Source organism: Canis aureus, chromosome 6, assembly GCF_053574225.1.
Source record: "Canis aureus isolate CA01 chromosome 6, VMU_Caureus_v.1.0, whole genome shotgun sequence".
Classification (NCBI taxonomy): domain Eukaryota; kingdom Metazoa; phylum Chordata; class Mammalia; order Carnivora; family Canidae; genus Canis; species Canis aureus.
In genome coordinates, this window is record NC_135616.1 from 10,493,868 (window position 1) to 10,513,714 (window position 19,847).

Consider the following 19,847-nt stretch of genomic DNA (forward strand, 5'->3'; position numbering starts at 1 on the left):
CTACCTGGTTAGTCAGTTACAACACAAATGTCATCTCCTGAATATAAATGTATTAATTTACTTGCTGTTATAATGGATTACCACATATTTAGTGGCTTAAAACAGCCCAAATTGTGATCCTACATTTCTGAGGGTCAGAAGTCCAAAATGGGTCTCACTGTGCTCAAGTCAATGTGTTAGCTTGGGCTGAGGCTCTAGGGGAAAGTCCTTTCTCTTGTTTTTTTTTTTCAGCTTCTAGAGGTCACATGCATGACCTGGCTCATGCCCCTTCCTCCATCTTCAAACCAATCTCTGACTGCAACTGTTTTCCTCTCACTTACAAGGATGCTTCTAATTACACTGGACCCACTGGATAATCTCCTAATCTCAATATTTTTATCTTCATCCCTCCTACAAAGTCCCTTTCATCATGTAAGATAACTGCTATGGACTGAATATTTGTATCCCCCCAAAATTCATATGCTGAAATTCTAACCCCCAATGTGATGGTACTTTGGGAAGATAGGATTAGTGTCCTTATAAAGGAGATACCACACAGCTCTCTAAATCTTCTCTGCTGCATGAGAATACAGTGATTAGTCAACAGTCTACAACTTGAAAGAGAGCTCTCCCCAGAACCCAATCATCCTGATCTCAGACTTCCCATTTTCAAGAGCTGTAAGAAATAAATAGTTAAGTCCCCAATCTATGGTATTTTTCTTAGAGCAGTCTGAACTGACAATAACATATTCATAGATTCTGGGGATTAGTGCACGGACATCTTTGGGGGGCATTATGCTGTCTATATGGTAGGGCTCTAACCATTTTACTTGCTGGAAAAGAAAGGAGTAAAAAATATTAGAGGACTTCCTTTAGAGTTAAACATCTGTATTTTACCTCCACTTTTGAAAGGTGTTTTCTGTGGGTAGATTTCTAGGCTAATAGGTTCTTTTTTTCTTTCAGTACTTAAAGATAGATCTCAGTTACATTGCTTTCATGAGAAATCTGCCGTCATTTATCTTCTGTGTGTAATGCCTGCTTTCTTTGGCTGCTTTTAAGATTTTCTCTTTATTATTGGCTTTATACAATTTGATTATCATGTGCCTTGGTGTAGTTCTATTTCTCATGCTTATAATATTTTATAATATTTTATGTTCCATGAACATATATAATATGTTCATGGAACTTTGTATTATGGTTTTCATTAAATTTCAGCCATAATTTCTTCAATAACCCCTTCAAAGGTTCCAGTTACACATGTATTCATCTGCCTATAGTCCCAAATTGCCAAAGATTGTTTTTGAGGGATTCTTTCTTCTCTGTGTTTCATTTTGGATCGTTTCTGTTTCTAGATCTTCAAATTCACCAGTCTTTTCTTCTGCTACATCTGATCTGAGATTAATCCCATCTCCAGTGTATTTTTCATCTAACACACAGTTTTGTCTCCAAAAATTCAATTTGGGTATCTTTTATATCTTCTGTGTCATTAACTTTTTGATTACCAGAACTTGTGAATTTTATCTTATTGTGTAGCGGATTTTTTTGTTTGTTTGTTTGTTTTTTGTATTCCTATAAGTATTCCTGAGCTCTGTTCTCTGAAACAGTTAAAGGACTTTGAAACAGCGTGATCTTTGGGGGTCTTACTCATATGATCTGTTAGGCAAGTCCAGAGTGGTGCTTAATGTAAGACTAGTCTCCCCATTACTGAAGCAAGACCTTCCTGACTCTACCAAATGTGCCATGAATTCTGAATTTTCCGGTTGACTGGTGTGAATAGGCACTACTTCCAGAACTGAATGAGGACCATCCACTGTTTGCTAGCCTTTTTTGATGTTCTTCCCCCAGCCTTGGGTAGTTTCTTCACATGCATTTGCTGGTCAGACCCTATGCAGATCTCTGGGATTCTCTGTGTAGCTCTCACCTCTTTGGTATTCTGTCCTGAGAACTCCATCTGTCTTAGTCTCCCTTGACTCTCTCTCCTAAACTTGGAGTCATCTGGGCTTCACCTGGATTCCTCTCCCTGCACCAGACCCTGGAAATCTCTCTGGAATAAATGGGAGCAACTGGCAAGCTCACCTCATTTCTTTCCTGTCTCTCAGGGATCATTGTCCTCCCTCTTCTGATGGCCAATGCTCTGAAATCTGTTTCATATATTTTGTACAATGTTTTTTGTTGTTTCTAGAAGGAAGTATATCTAGTACCTTGTGACTCTACTTTGGGCAGAAGTACCTCATCCTTTCAGCCATTTGTGGACTCTTTGAAAAGATCCTAAATGCATATGTATTATTATCTCAAAAAACTCCTTTACATGTCTTATAGACAATTGAGACTTTCTATTTATTTGAACATGATGCTGTGGAACTAGAGATAACTATTTTTAAAGCAGAAAAAGTTATTGGACTTAAGTGTGACTGGAACTTTGTAATGTGAAATAGTTTATTGTACTTAGGAAAAATATTAACTTTTATTGAAGTACATTCACTGTTTGATCCTTCACTCATCCTATTACCATCTTCAGATGTGTCAGCTAAGATAGAATATGTTCACACCACTTAACATCAAAAGCTGAATTTGACAGTTTAGAATCAGAGACTTCTGAATGGAGACAGTGCCCTACAGGGCCTTTTATTTTCAACCCTTGAGTGGTATTATATAAACATGGTTCTAATTTATGTAAAATGAGAAATGTTATTAAGATAACATCTTTTTATGAAGTTAGCTTTATCCTAAAATATATTTGATTTTTTAATTCTGTAAGTCTTTATCTTTTCTACATTGGGCCACTTTCTTCCTTAAAATACTTATGTATTTGCAAATGATAAACAGTTGCCTATAGCTTTTATAAATTGAAAAAAATCCAAAATATCAATACTTAAATAATATTAAAGACAGGAGATAAGCATCTTCTAATAATAATGTTAAAACTAATTTTCCTTCTTCAGTACAATGGCAGAGATAAAAAGTTTCAGGCCAAAAGCCTTATGTGAAATAACTTCATCCAAACCATTGAGTTCCCTTGGCCATTCTCTTTCCATCTGACTAGAGCCTAATTTATGAGAATTCCCAAGAGAGGACTATAGGGTTCTAAAGAGAGAGAATTTCAATATGGTGGGGTGGGGGGAATGGAGGTTCCCCATCAGTTGAGTGTCTATTGAGTTTGTTCAATTCTGACACTATTAATGTGAAGATACCGTCAGACCCCAAAAGTAACAGGGCTCAGTCCTACAAGACTGTTCTCCTTCCTCCCCTGCTTCAGATATCAATTCCCAGTTTCCTGTACTTCTGACTGATTTGCTATAAATCAGAGGTTCCCACAACCCTCTTCTTGAGTTTGATTAACTTGCTAGAGTGGCTCATAATACTCAGGAAACCAGTTTACTCACTACTCTTTTACTACAAAGGATGTTAAAAGATCCCAATCAATAGGCAGATAAAATGATACATAGGGCAAGGTATGGGGAGAGAGTGCAGAGCTTCCATGCCCTATCCCAGCACTCTATCCTCCCTAAAGAGCCATGTGTTCACTAACATGAAAGTTCTCCAAATCCTGTCCTTTTGGGTTTTGTGGAGGCTTCATTACTTAGGCACAATTGATTAAATCATTGACCATTGGTTATTCAACTCAATCTCTAACCCCTCTCCCCTCTTTAGAAGTCAGAGGGTAGGACTGAACATTCCAACCCTCCAACCACATGGTTGGTCCTCCTGTTAAGCAGCCTCTATCATTAGGTACTTTCCAAAAGCCACCTCATTAACATAATAAAAGACACCTTTATAACTCTCCACATTTTAGAAATTCCAAGGGCTTTAAGAGCTCTACCAGGAACAAAGACTAAATATATATTTCTTACTATAAGTCACAGTATTAACAATGACATGAAAGCTCACTATGTGTTTTATACTGACTGAAATATCATTTAAGCATCAATATTTCAATGGTTAAAATGTTTCCATTTAGCAAATACAGAATAGAACACTAACGATAGTTATTTTAAAAATCTGAGATAATGCAAATTTTTTTAAAAGATTTTAAGAGAGAGAGCACACATGTACAGAGGCAGGGGTGAGGGAAGAACAGAGTGGGAGGGAAGAAAAGGGAGGGGAAAAGAATCTCAACCAGACTCAGTGGTGAGCCCTACTCAGGGCCCCACATGGGGTTCAATCTCACAACCCTGAGATCATGACCTGAGCCAAAATCAAGAGTCTGACTGAGCCACCCAAGCAATTTCTTAAAACAATTTATTTTAAAAGACTTAGCTTATTTTCTATGCTGTATATTTGGTTTACAATTAAGACTTGGAGGTGAGGACCTTCATTCTTCTAATTGCTGAACATAGGGACTAAACTGTATGTAGATGAATCCTTTCATGGTTAAATAGGCCAGTGCCCTGACATCAAGAAAGCAACATGTAGCAATCTGTCCTGAATGGTTTAAAGAGATTCCAAGTACTTATTTACTTACTATAAACTCTTTCCTGCCTTTAATTTTTTTTCCCATTGCTTAGGATTCTGTGGCAATTGAGACAAATTGATCAGTATCCTCCAAAATCTTTCATATACTTAAGGGTGTAATTATTCACCTGATATCCATCTTTCCTTATGAAAGATAATCTCAGTGAAGTTTGATAAATGAGTCTATGTTTACTTAAATGATCAATATTAATTTATTCTCCTCTTTGTGAATGTTTGCAGTGGTTTTGTTTCTATTCTCAGCACACTCTCACATATCCCTCAACTCAGTTGAAACACAAGGCTAGTGGGGGCCAGGCTGCATGCTTGAAGCCAAGGTCAACCAGTTCACTCAGGGGAAAAAATCAGTCCCTTGAAGTGGTCATAGGCCACCAGGTTATCTCCTTTCAGGCACCTGGTCAACAAGTAACAAGGGGAACTAAATAGTTGTGTGGAATTAACTGAAAACAGCCTTTGCCGCCAAAATGAAAACCTGCTCCAAAGGTGTAGACTTGGTCATGATGCCAAAGCACCATTATTTGATACATCATGATACAAAAAAATCAAAGAGTTTAAAGGAAAGTTCCAAAAAAAAAAAAAAAAAAAAAGGAAAGTTCCTTGATATTTTTCCACCCGGCATTAAAAAATAAAAGCAGGAAAAAAAGTAAAAATAAAAAGTAGGGAAAAAATTCTTCTCAAAGATAATCTAATTCTCATAAAAGTATGCTCTGAGTCAGTGTTCATTGACTTCAGTCAAAGCCTCCACACATGGCACTGGAAGCCATCTTAAAAACCAACTAATCATTAACAAAAATGTAATATATCATTGGTAACTGTCTCACTGTAGTATAGCAATTTCCCTTTGTTTTTCTACTAACCTACATTTCCTATAAAAGATCTCAATTATAATAACCTAAATCTTCAAGAAAACTCACCCTCCATTAATAATTTTCTTCTTTATAAACCAGAGATTTTTGAAATTACAAAAGGTTTTAGTGGAGGCATCTGAAATTTGGAGTGTTGGACTAAACAATAAACAAAAGAAAGCTTTTAAATGAAGGACCCATGTACCAATTTCAAGATATTTTGACAACCACTCTCCAAAAATTTTCTAGTATATTCATCAAGAGACACATTTTAACATTTAAAAACCAACCATTTAAAAATCATAAAATGTCATAAGTGTATTAAATGTCCATTTCCACTGTATTATAGTGATTTCCTCTACTTAGAAATATTTTCATATGTATCTGCACGTGTGTAATTTGATGCTTTTAACACCAAAAAATGCAAAACCACTACAAAACTACTGTCAATCACATTTTAATTCACTCATTGTGTTCTGACTGGAACATTAATGCTTGAGTAAGCTCTAGATAAATTGCATTGGTCTGATAGCATTGGGCACACATGTAGCAACTCAGTGAGCTGTCTTCCATTGCTGTCCAGGGTCTGCTGACCTGAAAACCCTTGATTTTTTTAAATGAAGGGCAAATAAGGCAACTTCTTGAGTAATTATTTGCCTTCATATGATACTGTTTAAAGAACATTTTTCTTGCTTTTTCTTGCATCATGGAATCCTCACCAATCTTTCCATTCCTCAGACATGGACAGCTGTCATCCCATGTACTTCATTTACATTGATATCTATTTTTTTTTTAATATTGGCCTATCAAAATCCTTTCCGTTTTAATACTACAACTAGAAAACACCGTGAATAACTAGTCCCTTTTTAGGGCAGGTAGGGATAAAATAATTTTTTCCAAGTGAATTTGCCTCAGGCTATCACAAATGAAAGCAGTATCCAGAAGAGTCACCTGAATCTGCAAAGTAGAAGTTGGGGCCAGTTACAGTGCCACCCCTACTTCCTGAGAAGTAGAGCTTGAAGTAGAGCTTCTCACAGAGCTTGAGAAGTTCTGTGCCTACTCTTTGTTCATTCATTCATTCAGTTGGTTTGCGTTAAGGATTACTATGTGCTAGTCACCAAGACAATAGACATAAGCAACATTAGAAACAGACCCTGCCCTCGCTGAGCTTCCTGTGTAGTAGGAAAGAGAAGCTTCTAATAAATTCAGCCAACAAGTATAGTGTGATGTGTGTTACTGAGGACTGTGAGGGGATTTGACTCCATGAGGAGGTACTAACTGACTGCAGATTTAAAGGACTAGAGGAATTAACTAGGTGGAAGAAGATAGATCATTCCAAGATAAAGTCCATCTGTGTGAACTTATCCCTTAATTTGGGACCAACAATGATGGTGACATGACTTTCCATAACTGATGAAATATTGGTTTCTGACTTGTTTTCAGAGAGTTTGTCTGTAGGGTTTATTAACTAGTCCTATAAGGTTTTTAGAGATGCTCAAGCAATTGTGTATGAAGTGGTAAACCTAACAAGCAAAGAGCCCCAATCAGCTTGTTCCTGAACATGGAAATATTTAATTAGTGGCATGAAAAATCAGAGTAATGTGGAATTCACTTCTCACTGTGGCTTTAGATCTCAGATATTGTTATAAAGTTGCATTATTCTAATGTTTTTCCTAGCATATACCATCTGTTTTAAGATTTAAATAAATGAATTTGTTTTCCTGACAGAAACAAAATATCATGTGGACTATAAAATATGCAGACAGGTGGTCTTCAGTAAGATACATTTTTCCATAATGTGATTTACACTTACTATTTAGTGTAATTATTACTAACACCTCACCCATCTTCTAAATGATCTCATAGAAAGGTAGAAAATAACAGATTTCCTTTTCAGAGCAAAGAATAAAGTAGTATTTATGCCAAATGTTTTATCTATGTGATATTAAATGCAAGCAATTAAATGTTAGATTGGGTCAACCACACATACCCATAACTCAGGAGATCATGCTGTCCTATGTTTAAAGAGAAAAAAAATGTATTACCTAATAAAATACAAGAAAACACATTCTGACCAATGAAATCCTCTACAGTAATGCAATGGAAAAATGACAGCCACAGTCCTGTGAAGAAAGCCAAACACCTGCCACATGATTCAATGGAGGTAATTTAATAGAGGGAATTGGTTACAAAGATAGTGGCAAGAGTTGAAACACAGTAGCAATAGGAAGCAGAGGGGTGGGAGAAGGAAACAGAGGAAAGGTGTGTAACCAGAACCCCAAGCCACAGCTGGGTTCCTCAACTAATGAGGTCACTTGAGACAGAAAGGGGAGAAATACCCTGGCTTCTTACTTGCTCCTGACCTTCAATTTTCCTCTGATTCAACCTAACTCTAGCCAATTGTAAGGGAAGCTGGGAAGTAGAGTTTGCAACCAGGTAGACAGAGAAGTGGCACAGAACTAGAAAGCAATGCTGAATGGTACCAGGCCTAAAGATGCAGGGCCCTAGGACTATTGGTGCTTCTTTTCTTAAGCTTTTCTTCAAAAACAATCTTTCCTCAGAAACGTTTTTAACTGTTCCTTACTCAATATGTTATTTTTCCTTCTATACTTTCACCAATGTTAGACACTCATATTTGGCTTTTCCTCTATGAAAAACACCAGACTAACAAGCTCCACTAATCTGCAGTGCTTGAGTAGCCAGGCTGTTGGCAACATACACAGCTACAGGCATGGTGCAAAGAAAGAATCCTGGGAAACTAACAGCAGGATGGGAGTGGGGAGGAGGAACTAGTCTATACATAACCCAAAGTGTGTAGACTAGAATGCAGTGATTGGCAAGGGACAAAGAATGGTAGAATGGTAGGTTTAAGGACTGGAGCAAGGAGCAAAGGTTGGAGGCCCCATTTACAAGCATCTCTCCTACCCTCCAGTCTGCCTTCTTTATTGTTGAAGATCCATCCAAAGAACAAAACAAGGAGCTTTATTCCATTCATGACATAAGACTGCTTTCTAACACAATCAAGAAGTTAGTGCAAAATCTTATAAATATATCTTCAAATTAAAGCAGTAAGTCCAAAAGCATGTCAGGGTTTAAATAAAATGAGACAAATGTGATTCGGTTTTTTCAATCAAAATTTGGTGTTAATTTTAGCAGTGACTCAGCTCATTGCTGGCATCCTTTATTAGCAACAAATCAGAACCTTTCATTATGAATAACTTCAATCCACAAAGAAAATGATAGGATTTTTACAAAGAGATTTTCATCAGTTACAGACCAAATAATTCTAAGCTTGATAGTTTTCTTCAACAGAGGAAATACTCAAGATTTGTTGTCTGTTTGCTTGTTTTAGATCTGGTAAATTCCCAGAAAAAAAACTCTTTACAGATATAGTAATGTAAATAATTTGACCAAGCAATAAAGCACATATAAAATGGATCAGATCTATTCTAATTTGGCTTAGAAAAGGACTTAATCTCTTAATATTTGGCTTTATATGTAAGATGTTAATTTCCTTTTCATTGATCTTTGTTGCTTGTAGAAACCATACAATCGACACATTAATTAAGGCCCTAGACTAATACCTGGTTTAATAACTAGTATGAAGTGTGGTGAACAAATAAGCCAAGCCAGAGTTTTCTTGATTCATCTTTTTCCACCACACTTATTAGACTGGGCCATCCACTGGTCAGAGAAAATCCACAGCTGCCCTGACATCTGAAACAGCAATGGAGTATAAAGAGGTTTTCATAAGAGAAGCTCATTACTTTTTACTCTTTTAAGGTTATTTGTGCAACCAAAATATTCAAGGAAAAACAAGGGAATAAAGTAATCTAAGCTGTGAAATCCCTAACCAAACAAAGGTTGTTATCAAGTATACATGTTACAGCTTTCTACCAAAGTCAAAACCATTATCCAGCATTCTTAAGATTCAAGATTTGAGACCCCATTTCCTAGAAGACGAAGTTTCTGATAGTAGTGTCCTCAGTCTCAGCTTATCTAATAATTATAATCTACTGAGCTTCTAAATATGTAGCCTAAAATTACCTTCATCATCTATTCTTGGAACTATATGTTAATATGTTCATTATATTTGAAGGAAACCTCATTATTTGAAACCATTCCTTCAGAGAACATATTAACTCTTGAAATTCCATAAGATTCTATGGTCTTTCTTTTGTATAAAAAATCCAGAGCAAGTATAGTTAAGAACGCTTGGAAATGGTTTTTTCCTTAGGAAATTTACCTTGACGTTCCCTTTAACTTTTTTATTTCTATGTAAATGTTAGGACCAACCCCAGTGCTCAGTGATACTTCCAAGACTTATATCCTGCTCCAAACAAAACAATTCTTAAAATATTACATATTCGCATTCAGACATGACGAGATCAAAGAGTGGTATATATTTGTTGCTTCAAGCTTGTTTCTGTAAGATAGCTTATACTTTGGCTGGTGAATCCTATTATCTTCTTAAAGCACACTATTAAGTATAATTAGAGATGTTCTATTGGATTTAATGTTAGTGAACTCACATGCCAGGCACTGTTCTAAGGAAGTGATGTGTATTAATTCATTTAATCATATCAATCTGATGGTATAAATATTGTTATTCTCGTTTTTTAAGAAAAGATTTTATTTATTTATTCATGAGACAGAGTGAGAGGCAGAGACATAGGCAGAGGGAGAAGCAGGCTCTCCATAGGGAAGCCCAATGTGGGACTTGATCCCAGGTCCCTGGGATAATGCCTTGAGCTGAAGGCAGATGCTCAACAGTGAGCCACCCAGGCATCCCTGTTGTTCTCATTTTAGAGACAGGCAAACTAAAAACAGAGAGGTTACTTCCATGTGGGATTCAGACCCACACTCACTCCACCCACAGCCTGCCTTTCAATGGCTAGGGAAATAGCTAAGAATGAGATTCTTACCCTAGATGTAAGGAATTCAAAATGTTCTTGAAATGAAGACAAAGTTAACAAAAGGCCACCCAAGCTTGGTTATTAGAACATGAGCCACATTCTCCAGGGGTACCATGACAGGTTTCCTATCCCACCTCAACTGGGCAGAAGGCTCAGTAGGTCTTTCTGTCCAACTCAGAGGCCTGAGGTATAAGCAGGGACCCTCTCAATGAAAAACTGATTCTTAACTTCTTGATGTCTCCGTGCCCTTCTGAGGGGCAAACACTTTCTTCAGTAGCCGAGTTTATTACAGGCAATAATTCTTAAACTGGGGATGTCCATGCTCCCTGGAAGGGGCATCTGCCAATCTATGCAATCCTGGTCCCAACTCACACCATGAACAGAAAGTTGGCTAAGGCGGCTGTGCATCAGCATTAGAAATGCTCTTAGGGAAGGGGGCACTCCAGCTGTTTTTTTGGAGTTGCCAAAATTTTTTTTTTCACATTTTCAATTTGGGAGGGTACTGAGCAGGAAGAAATGTAAAGACGTATTTCTTCCATCCTCTCCAATCATTGTGTGACAGAGACAGAGAGAAGTGATGAGATACCCATGAAAGACCATTAGTTGGCTGGAACTGCCAAAACAAAGTACCACACACTGGGTATTTAACAAAAATTCTCTCACAATTCTGGAGGCAAAAAGTCCAAGATCAGAATGCTAGCAGGCTTGGTTTCTTTGGAGGCTGCTCTCCTGGGCTTGTAGAGGGTCATCTTCTCCTTGTTTCCATGTGACCACTTGTGTGTGTCTGTGCCCTAGACTCCTCTTCTTATAAGGACACCAGTTATATTGAATGAGGGTTCACCTTCATAACCTCATTCTACTTTAATTACCCCTGTAAAGATGATTTCCAAATATAGTCCCCTTCTGATGTACCAGGGGTTAGGACTTCAAACATGTGAATTTGGGAGGAACACGGTTTGCTCCATAAGAGCCCTAAATCCAAGCACTGTGATACTGAGGAGATATGAACCACACATAGAAATTTAAGATTATATGATATCACTTTAATTGCTCTGTTATTAAATAGAATCACTTAGAAGAAAATTGGGATGTTGGTTGTTATTTGAATTTGGATTTATTTTTGATGCCAGTTTTTCTTAGGTATGGGCTGCAGCTGGAGTTATCTCCCCTTTCCAATGGCTGAGCAGTTCTACTGATTTGCAAATTCACAAAAGAAGCAATCCTATGTTAGGCCCAGACCTTTTCTTGGCAGCAATATTCTTTTCTTCATGCCAGGGGGAAAAAGAATTTCTTTCTCAGGAGATAATCCTCTATCTTTGTTGTTGATCACCTTTAAAACCTTAACATGAATTAAGTTCTGTGATGAAGCCAAAAATCAAAATAGCGTTGCATCATTAAGTCAGCAAAGCCTGACCATCTGTGAAGCCAAAACTCTCAACATCCAAGTTGTTTGTTTTTCCTTTTTTTTTTTCTTCCCTCCTTCTAAAATTTGTATTTGTCAGCTTAACCTTCATGATCCTTGGAGAATGAAAGAGGAGAGCAGATCCAGAAATGGGAGATGATAGGACCTGGTGAAATTAATACAGCAGATTGATCCCAGAGAACTAAACAACCAGAAAAGAGATGTGACATAGAAAACTGAGAGAAAGAAGGAAAATGGTAACTAATTTTCCTCGAGAGTGAATGATGAAGAGAGCTGAAAATGAAACCACTTTTTTTTCTTTCCTTCTTTTTTTTTTTTTTTTTTTTTTTTTTTTTTAAATAGTAGCATCGAGAGAGGCCTTAGGTAGAAAAAGCCCAAGAATGTTACCAATCTCCAGTCATTCTCACCTAAGGGCTAAACTTCTACTAGGTGCCACATCTCCCAAATTTTACCCAAACAGCACCTCTCCCTTATCCAATCCCTGGAGGGTATGTTAGGTGTAGAAAAAAATGTCTTCATATTCTGGACATAACAATGATCTTCCTTAGAATTTTGAGAACAAATCAGTTCAAGAGACATTAATGATCTACTGCATCTTAGGTACTGTATAAAATGAATTTCTGCCCTCCAGGAGAAAAAAAAGGGCCCAAACAGTTAAACGTTTCTGGTCTTGACTCTGGCTACAGACCCTCCTGGCTTGCCATCATGGGGTGCTTGCACTCTTTCCTCGTGTTCAGGATGGACATGACCTGCAAACACCGCAGCCCTTCCTTCCCTAAGGTAGGTTTGGTTGTCACAGGTCCAGATCTAATACATTTGTTCATTTCTCATTCTCCGAGAATTTAAGCCTGAATATGAGAATTCCAAGATTGAGTAGGATTTTCCCAGATCATCATTTCTGTCTTCAGGTCCCACAATACTCATTATCTTCTGTAGCTTCTACATCTGGGGGAGGGCATCTAACAGAGATGGAGAGTTCAGTCAGATGCCTGCCTTTGAACATATGCACTCCTAGTTTAGAGTCCTTGGGCAAATGACTTAACTGCTCTTTTAGGCTCAGTTTCCTCCTCCATAAATTGGAAAGACAGCACTGCGAACATTGCTGTTGAAATCCAACAGGAACATGCGTGCAAATCCCTGGGCACAGGGCCTGGCTTATGTTGCTATTCGTTGGATGGGTGACCTCTGATGACCCTTCTCTTGGGTAAAGAAGGCATTTCTCTCTCTGAATCCCAAGAGTCTTCCAGGTTTCTGATCTTATAACTTTCCCCTTTCACCCTTTCTAGAATTGTCTCCAGATTCTAGGAACCAATCTTTTCTCTCAATCTGTTTATCAACCAATTGATAAGACTCCTTCCACCTCTGCTCAGCTTGGCTCCTATCCCCAGGACTCTCAGCCAGCATCTCTGTTTAGGCTAAGTGGCCCCATGGAAGAAGTAACACGTCCCTGGAACCTAAGCTTACTCCAGAAGCTGGGGCATGTCCATCTCCTTGTCTTACTAGCCTCATTGCATTTTAAGCCTGGTGTCCTACACCATGTTCCATGTCTGACAAGTGCAAATCATTGGCCAAGCAGAAATCACTTGCAGATTCTAAATTCAGTCCAAGCTAAAAGCTTTTGCCCCAGGTTATAAGTTCCATTTACATCCTCGTGTTCTGATTTACTAGAATTTAATCATAGTTTGGTCTTTACTGTACATTTTAAGTATTATGGCAAGCGAGTAGACATCATTTCCAACAAGAAAAGAAAATGCTATTCCCACTTCATAGCCTGTGGCTTTCTCCATTGTGATGGACTAAGGTATTCACTTATTCCTGCCAAGTTCCTTAATAGACTAAAAGGATCTTTCATGGACCATTCTCAATCTCTCTGTCTCTCTCTCTCATCTCTCTCTGTGGAAAATTTTAAAGTCCTCATTAAAAGTCAGGAAATACAAAATTATTTCACTCATTTAAGCTCATCTGTTTATGATGTTCTATATATCTGCCTTAAAAAGCTCTATAAAGAGAACAAACAGAAGAGGTTTCAAAGCACGGTGATGGCTTCTCAGAAGTCTGGAAGAAGAAAAAGAAGCTTTCATGAAACCAACTGTGCAATTTTAGGATTATTTTATCTGCTTAAAGATGCTAAAGTTGATTACAGTGCTCAACATTTGATTTACAGAGACCAATTTTATAGGACTTGATTTTACCTGAATCACATTTTTTTTTAAATAAAGTGATTGCTTTTAGCATCTTTATCAATGGGTAGAAAGGAGGAGATGACAAGAAGCAATCAATCTGTCCCAAGCCAGATGTACCTTTACTCCTTCGCAACTCTTAGTAAGGCAGTTCTGAGTGAAAGAGTTCAAGGTACCGGCTAAAATTGGGTCCATTTAATCTATTGTTGTATAACAATTTACCCCAAAAGTTATCAACTTAAAATAACGATAACTATTTAGTATCCGTGTAGTTTCTGTGGGCCATGAATTCCAGGAGTGGTTTACTTGGATGTTCTGGCTCAGTCTCTGGCAAGGTTGCTCTCAAGGTATTGGCACATTAAGTCATCTGTTAACCTCACAGGGACTACGGGCTTCGATGCTGAGACAGTTCACTCACATGATTGGCAAGTTCATTCTGGCTCTTAGCAGAAGGCCTCAGTTACTGGCCATGTGGACTTCTCTGTGGAATTGCTTGAGTATCCTTCCCCTAAATTGAGTGATCAGGAGCACCGGCTTAGTGGTTGAACGTCTGCATTCAGCTCAGGTCATGATCCCAAGGTCTGGGATTGAGCCCTGCATTAGGCTCCCTGCTCAGTGGGGAGTCTGCTTCTCCCTCCACCTCTCAAAGAGAACAAGGCACAACCCAAGTGTTAATGACCTAGCCCTGGAGTCAGATCATGCCATTCACCTGCTCCTAGCCCCCAGCAGCCCCCCATTGTTCTGAGAACAATGCCAAAGTTCTGCGCCACCACCCCCACCACCACCTCCTCCCCCCCCACCCCACCCCCACCCTGGCCCACAGGGCCATGCATGGTCTGAACTTTTTTGTTGGCCTTCTCTTCCACCACACTTCTCTTTGCTTCTGATATGCCAGCTACACTGAATTCCTTATGTTAATTTATTCATTACAGAACATTAATTCATCAAACACTGTGTACATAACATTCTCTGAGGTACCTGGGATAGAGCAGTGAACAAAATAAACAGGCCTGCCTCATGGAACTTTCATTCCAATGTCTGAACACCCACCAGGCACAGTAAGGCTCCCCTGCCTGACACCCACTGTTCCCTCCACCTAGAATGTTCTTCTCCAGATTTTCAGTCGCTCCCTCACACTATTTTAGGTCTCAGCCCAAGCTCTCCTCAGAGGCTTTCTCCAATCCCCTCACCACTTTCTCCATGCTCAGCTTCATTTTTTCCTCATATCTAACATTCTACCTCCATCTACTAAAAGTCCAGGTCCCTGGTCATACTGAAAGATCCAAGAAGAGGGGACACTTTTTCATCTTTTCTAGTTCTGAGGCCAATAGCCCCTATGTATTGAGCTATTTAGGTGTGTGTTTTGTTTGATGCCCACATTGCTGCCTAGACCTCAGCTGACTCGGCTCTCAGCACATCTGTCTTAGGACCACCATCTTACTCCCTGCTTCTACTTCACTCTGAAGTGTAGATAACTACACTTTATAGTAGCCAATCTCTGTCCTATGTCTTCATTCTCATGACAATCCTGTTATTGTCTATTATTATTTCCATTGTGTAGTTCAGGAAACTGAGGCACAGGATATAAATACCTTGTGCATGGTGACTCAGCTAATAAATGTCAGAGTCAGATTAGAATGAATGCAGACTGGTTCAAATGCACCCACCCTTCACTACTGTAATACCTGCCTATCCTTTTCTAGAATTGCATGGAAAACAATGATAAACTGGCTCTAAGTGTCTGAGGGGACCTCCTAGGAGTAAAGGTCATAAATGCTAATGCATGGATTTGGAGATATACTTATTTTGATTATTCCTGATTTAGCACTGCAGCTAGAGAGGTGTAAGTGTTGGGAGGTTAAATTCCAGATATACAAATTGTTATCATATTCTACAAGCAGAGATGGCAAAAAAAAAAAAAAAGTGCATAATACTAACTTGGAAGCACATGTACAGTAATGAAGTCTAGAACATTCACTTCACTTCCTCCACATTTTAGAAGCTGGCCTCTGCGGGGCATACTCATGTTTCAGCCTCCATTCAGAGCTTATAAGCCTTCCATGTGCTCCCTCCATGACTTCCCTGCAAACTAGTTTTTAATAAGAGCTGAGACGTGTAGCTCATCAGTCAGAGCTGACTGACTTCAAATGCCCATGTAAATGAGTCTCTCCCTCCATCCACCTTCATTGGCTTTTAACATGCAGTTTAGAACTTCTTGGTCAGGGGTCATCATCCCTGGTTCTCTGCTCCTGTTAATTTAACCTTTGCCACATCACCCCATACATGTCTCCAAATTGTGAATAGTTTTATACATAGTGAATAGCATTTCACCAAGGTTTCAGCATTCCAGGAACTTCTTATTCACTTACTCGCTCATTCATTCAAACATCATATTTAAATTCTTATCGCAGACCAAAAATTTTACAAGGCTTATCAGACAACGGGGCCTTTCCTCAAGGCATTCATGATCTAATAGACAGGAATGTACCCCAATTTCCATGTTGGGGAAATAATGGCAAAATGCATATGAAATAAAGGAGATGCTTGGGGAAGGAAGCACCTATCCCGCAACAAGAGTTAAGTGGACAAGAGAAAAGCAATGGGATAAGAAAGGAAAGGCCCAGCACCAGGCAGAAATAACATGACCTGTGGGGAAAAACTCCAACTTATATGTCCCTGTGGGGAAAACAATGGAACAATGGAGCTAAGAGAGGCACAGGTCAGATCATAGAGGCCTTCATGCAGGGAAGGCACATGGAACTGAAGGCTTTCAGCACATTCACATCAGGATGAGATCACAGGCTGAACATAGTCTAAGGTCTCTGGAGATTGGACTTGCAAAGGGAAGATGGTAGAAGGCACCTAGGGAGTTTCAGCGGGGCAGGCTCTGACCCCATCAGGGAGCGCTCTAAGATGGTGACTTAACCTCTAGAAGATGAGCCCAGGATGACTCGAAGCAGAGAACTATATATTGTGGGCTGGTTAAGTCTCTTATTGAAGTACTTACTGGAGTTAATGTTGAAGATTTGATTCTTGTACAGGGTTTGTATAGATAAAATATTTTTCTTTGGTAAAAGACAACCTCCCCATTCCATTCTGACATTTTTCTCATTAGGGAAAGAACAGAAAAGGCTTGGACTTTGGATTGAGGGCGGGGTTCAAATGTGTGTTCTAGCACTAGCTGTGTGACCCTAGACAAGTTATCAAACCTCTCTGATCATGGCTATCCTCACCTATAACATTTCACCATATATACACAGTTCTAACACACTTTTGGTACTCAGACCCAGTACCTATCTAACACACTTTTGGTACTCAGACCCAGTACCTATCACGTCGTTTGCATTATTGTTATTTATCACCACTGTCGCTTTGCAAAGAAGAGGTAGGCAGAAGCAGCAGATGGACCACTGCACCTGTCTTGTTGATATGAGGAAATGTCAGATTGCATCATCTGCCCCTCCTTGGGTGTGGTAACCTGTTATTCCTTTTTTTTTTTTTTTAAGATTTTATTTATTTATGATAGTCACACAGAGAGAGAGAGAGAGAGAGAGGCAGAGACATAGGCAGAGGGAGAAGCAGGCTCCATGCACCGGGAGCCCGACGTAGGATTCGATCCCGGGTCTCCAGGATCGCGCCCCCGGGCCAAAGGCAGGCGCCAAACCGCTGCGCCACCCAGGGATCCCCTAACCTGTTATTCCTATAAGCAACAACAAATACCAATATACTTGCTTGAATCATTCTTGAATAAGTGCTTCACAGCTCATTTTGCCCACCATTGCCAGATTTGCCTCCCCCAAATCCTGCTATTCTATTTCTGTTTTAGAATGTTCAGTGATATCCTATTACCTATTGAATTAAAACCCCAACACCTCAACTACTCCTCACATCTATGTTTGAGATAACCATTACATACTGTTTCTTTTCTATTTCCCTAAGAATGGATGGCATAGTAGAAATATCATAGGACCTATAAAATGAGGGTATTTATACTTTCTTTTTCTATGTCTCAGTTTGTGATAAGGATCACATGAGATAGTATCTACAGAGTATTTTCAAAACTGTAAAAGAAAAAAGGAAATAGCACCTATTGAGGGCTTACTATATTGTCAGGCAGTGTGTATTCTTTCTTACAGTCATTATAGAAACTATTAGGATGGTTTTTTTGTCACATTTCAAAGACTAAAAATAATCTGAGCCTCACCAAGATTAAGTCCCTCGAGCAAAGATGCATGGCTCTCAGGAATGAAATAAAGGTATGAATTCAGAATGGTTTTTTTTTAAATTATTCCTCATTATTCTGTTTCATGATCCTTAAAAAAAAAAAAAAAAATCCCAGACTAGCTACACTAATCTAGTTACTGCTCCATGAACACATGTCCCCTTTTGCTGTCTACCCAAATTATATCCCCTCCTCATGGCTCTGCTTTGGACCTGCCCTGGCTGCCCCCCAAACAACCAGTCATGTCCCCTTCACCTGACTTCTTTATTTGGCACTAAAATAGTACAGATAGCATGAGGGATCTTTTGTAATACTGTCTGGTATTACTCTCAATTCTAAAAATCTTATTTTACTCTATGTATAATCTGTGTCACCAATAAGTCTCTACATTTTTTGAAACAGAGAATACCCCCTTTTCTAAAATGCCAAACATTCTAACTATCGATCCATCCATCTATCTTCACCAACATATGGTAGATGCTCTTAGATATTTACATATATATTGAATAAACAGAAGAATGAGGGAGTCCATGACAGTGAGTTTAAATATTCTTGTCTTTGTAAGTCTCCTCTGGAGGACCTCCTCTTTCCAGGGAGCCTACTAGCTTGAAAGCATTCTGTTCAGGCCTAGAACCTTTAGGGAAATTCACACAACTGCAGTCTGCTTTTATAGTGTCACAGGCATGCTCACAAATTCAAAAGAGTGAACTGCAGAAGTGTCTATGCTTTGTCACTACCTCTTTTTTTAGTAAATGCAGGTCCAGTTTTAAGTGACTGGACAAAGTCACTAAATAAAAATTACACTTAGTGGGCAGCCTGGGTGGCTTAGCAGTTTAGCGCCGCCTTCAGCCCAGGGTGTGATCCTGGAGACCCAAGATCGAGTCCCACGTCCGGTTCCCTGTATGGAGCCTGCTTCTCCCTCTGCCTGTGTGTGTGTGTGTGTCTTTCATGAATAAATAAATAAAATATTTTTTTAAAAAAATAACACTTAGCTAGCATATCTAATCCAGAGAGACCTCCCTTACTGCACGGCTGCTCCATGCTTGGGACAAATCATAGATCACGTCTGTAACTTCGTGTTTAGGAGCTCACTGGACTGCTTTGAATGACTTCGCATATCCAAGACTCAGCAACCTGTTGTCTTCAGACCAATGGGTCTATCAGTGACAGTTTTGGAATCCTGTGCAGGAAGACACCATCTCTTTCTAAAAGACTATCAATGTGATGAGTCTACTAGCTTTTCTGTACAATTGTGGCCACTGGAAAACATTGTACAAGGTTCTCTCCTTCTAGCCTACCCCACCCACATGTCCCTCAATTCTGATCGAACAAAAGAGCAGGTTCCAAACCAAGAGAGTTATGAGAAAGGGAGCATTCACACCAGGTTCAGTTCCTCTCTCAGAGGAGATTGGACAGAAGCTAAGCAGTCTGTGATTAAGGCCAGTAGCCAATGACCAAGAGGGCCATGCTTTCAGAAAGAGCACAATAAGCAGGCAGAAGGAGAAGCCCCTGGCCAGGCCCGTACTGTTGTGTCACCTTCTCTGCTGCTAAGAGTAACTGTAGAAAGAATGGAGAAGATCCTTTCCACTTAAAGAATAGAGTTTAAACTTTGACTTAAGCTTAATTTCTAAATTGACCAGAAATTACCAAAAAGATTATGAAAAAGACTCTAAATCTTTAGCAGAAATGGGTTCTCAAGAACAAATAGAGTTCAGATATGAGGAAACAGACCATTGCATTTCTGCTACCTATAGTCTGGTGACTATAAATTGCGGCTCTGCTGCTTGTAGTTGGTGATTTTATTCATGTCCA

The 19,847-nt window shown here is 39.0% G+C and overlaps 1 protein-coding gene and 1 long non-coding RNA gene across 9 annotated transcripts in view; one reads left to right on the forward strand and one right to left on the reverse strand.

The window, feature by feature from the left end:
• The window catches only part of DLGAP1 (DLG associated protein 1), an 875,942-nt gene that overhangs the window by 473,603 nt on the left and 382,492 nt on the right, over window positions 1-19,847 (forward strand). The window lies entirely within an intron of this gene.
• On the reverse strand, window positions 13,573-14,538 carry LOC144315489 (uncharacterized). The gene is made up of 2 exons (XR_013381189.1): window positions 14,232-14,538; window positions 13,573-13,688 (listed from the first exon to the last, which is right to left on the reverse strand). It is a non-coding gene; the product is annotated as an uncharacterized LOC144315489 (long non-coding RNA).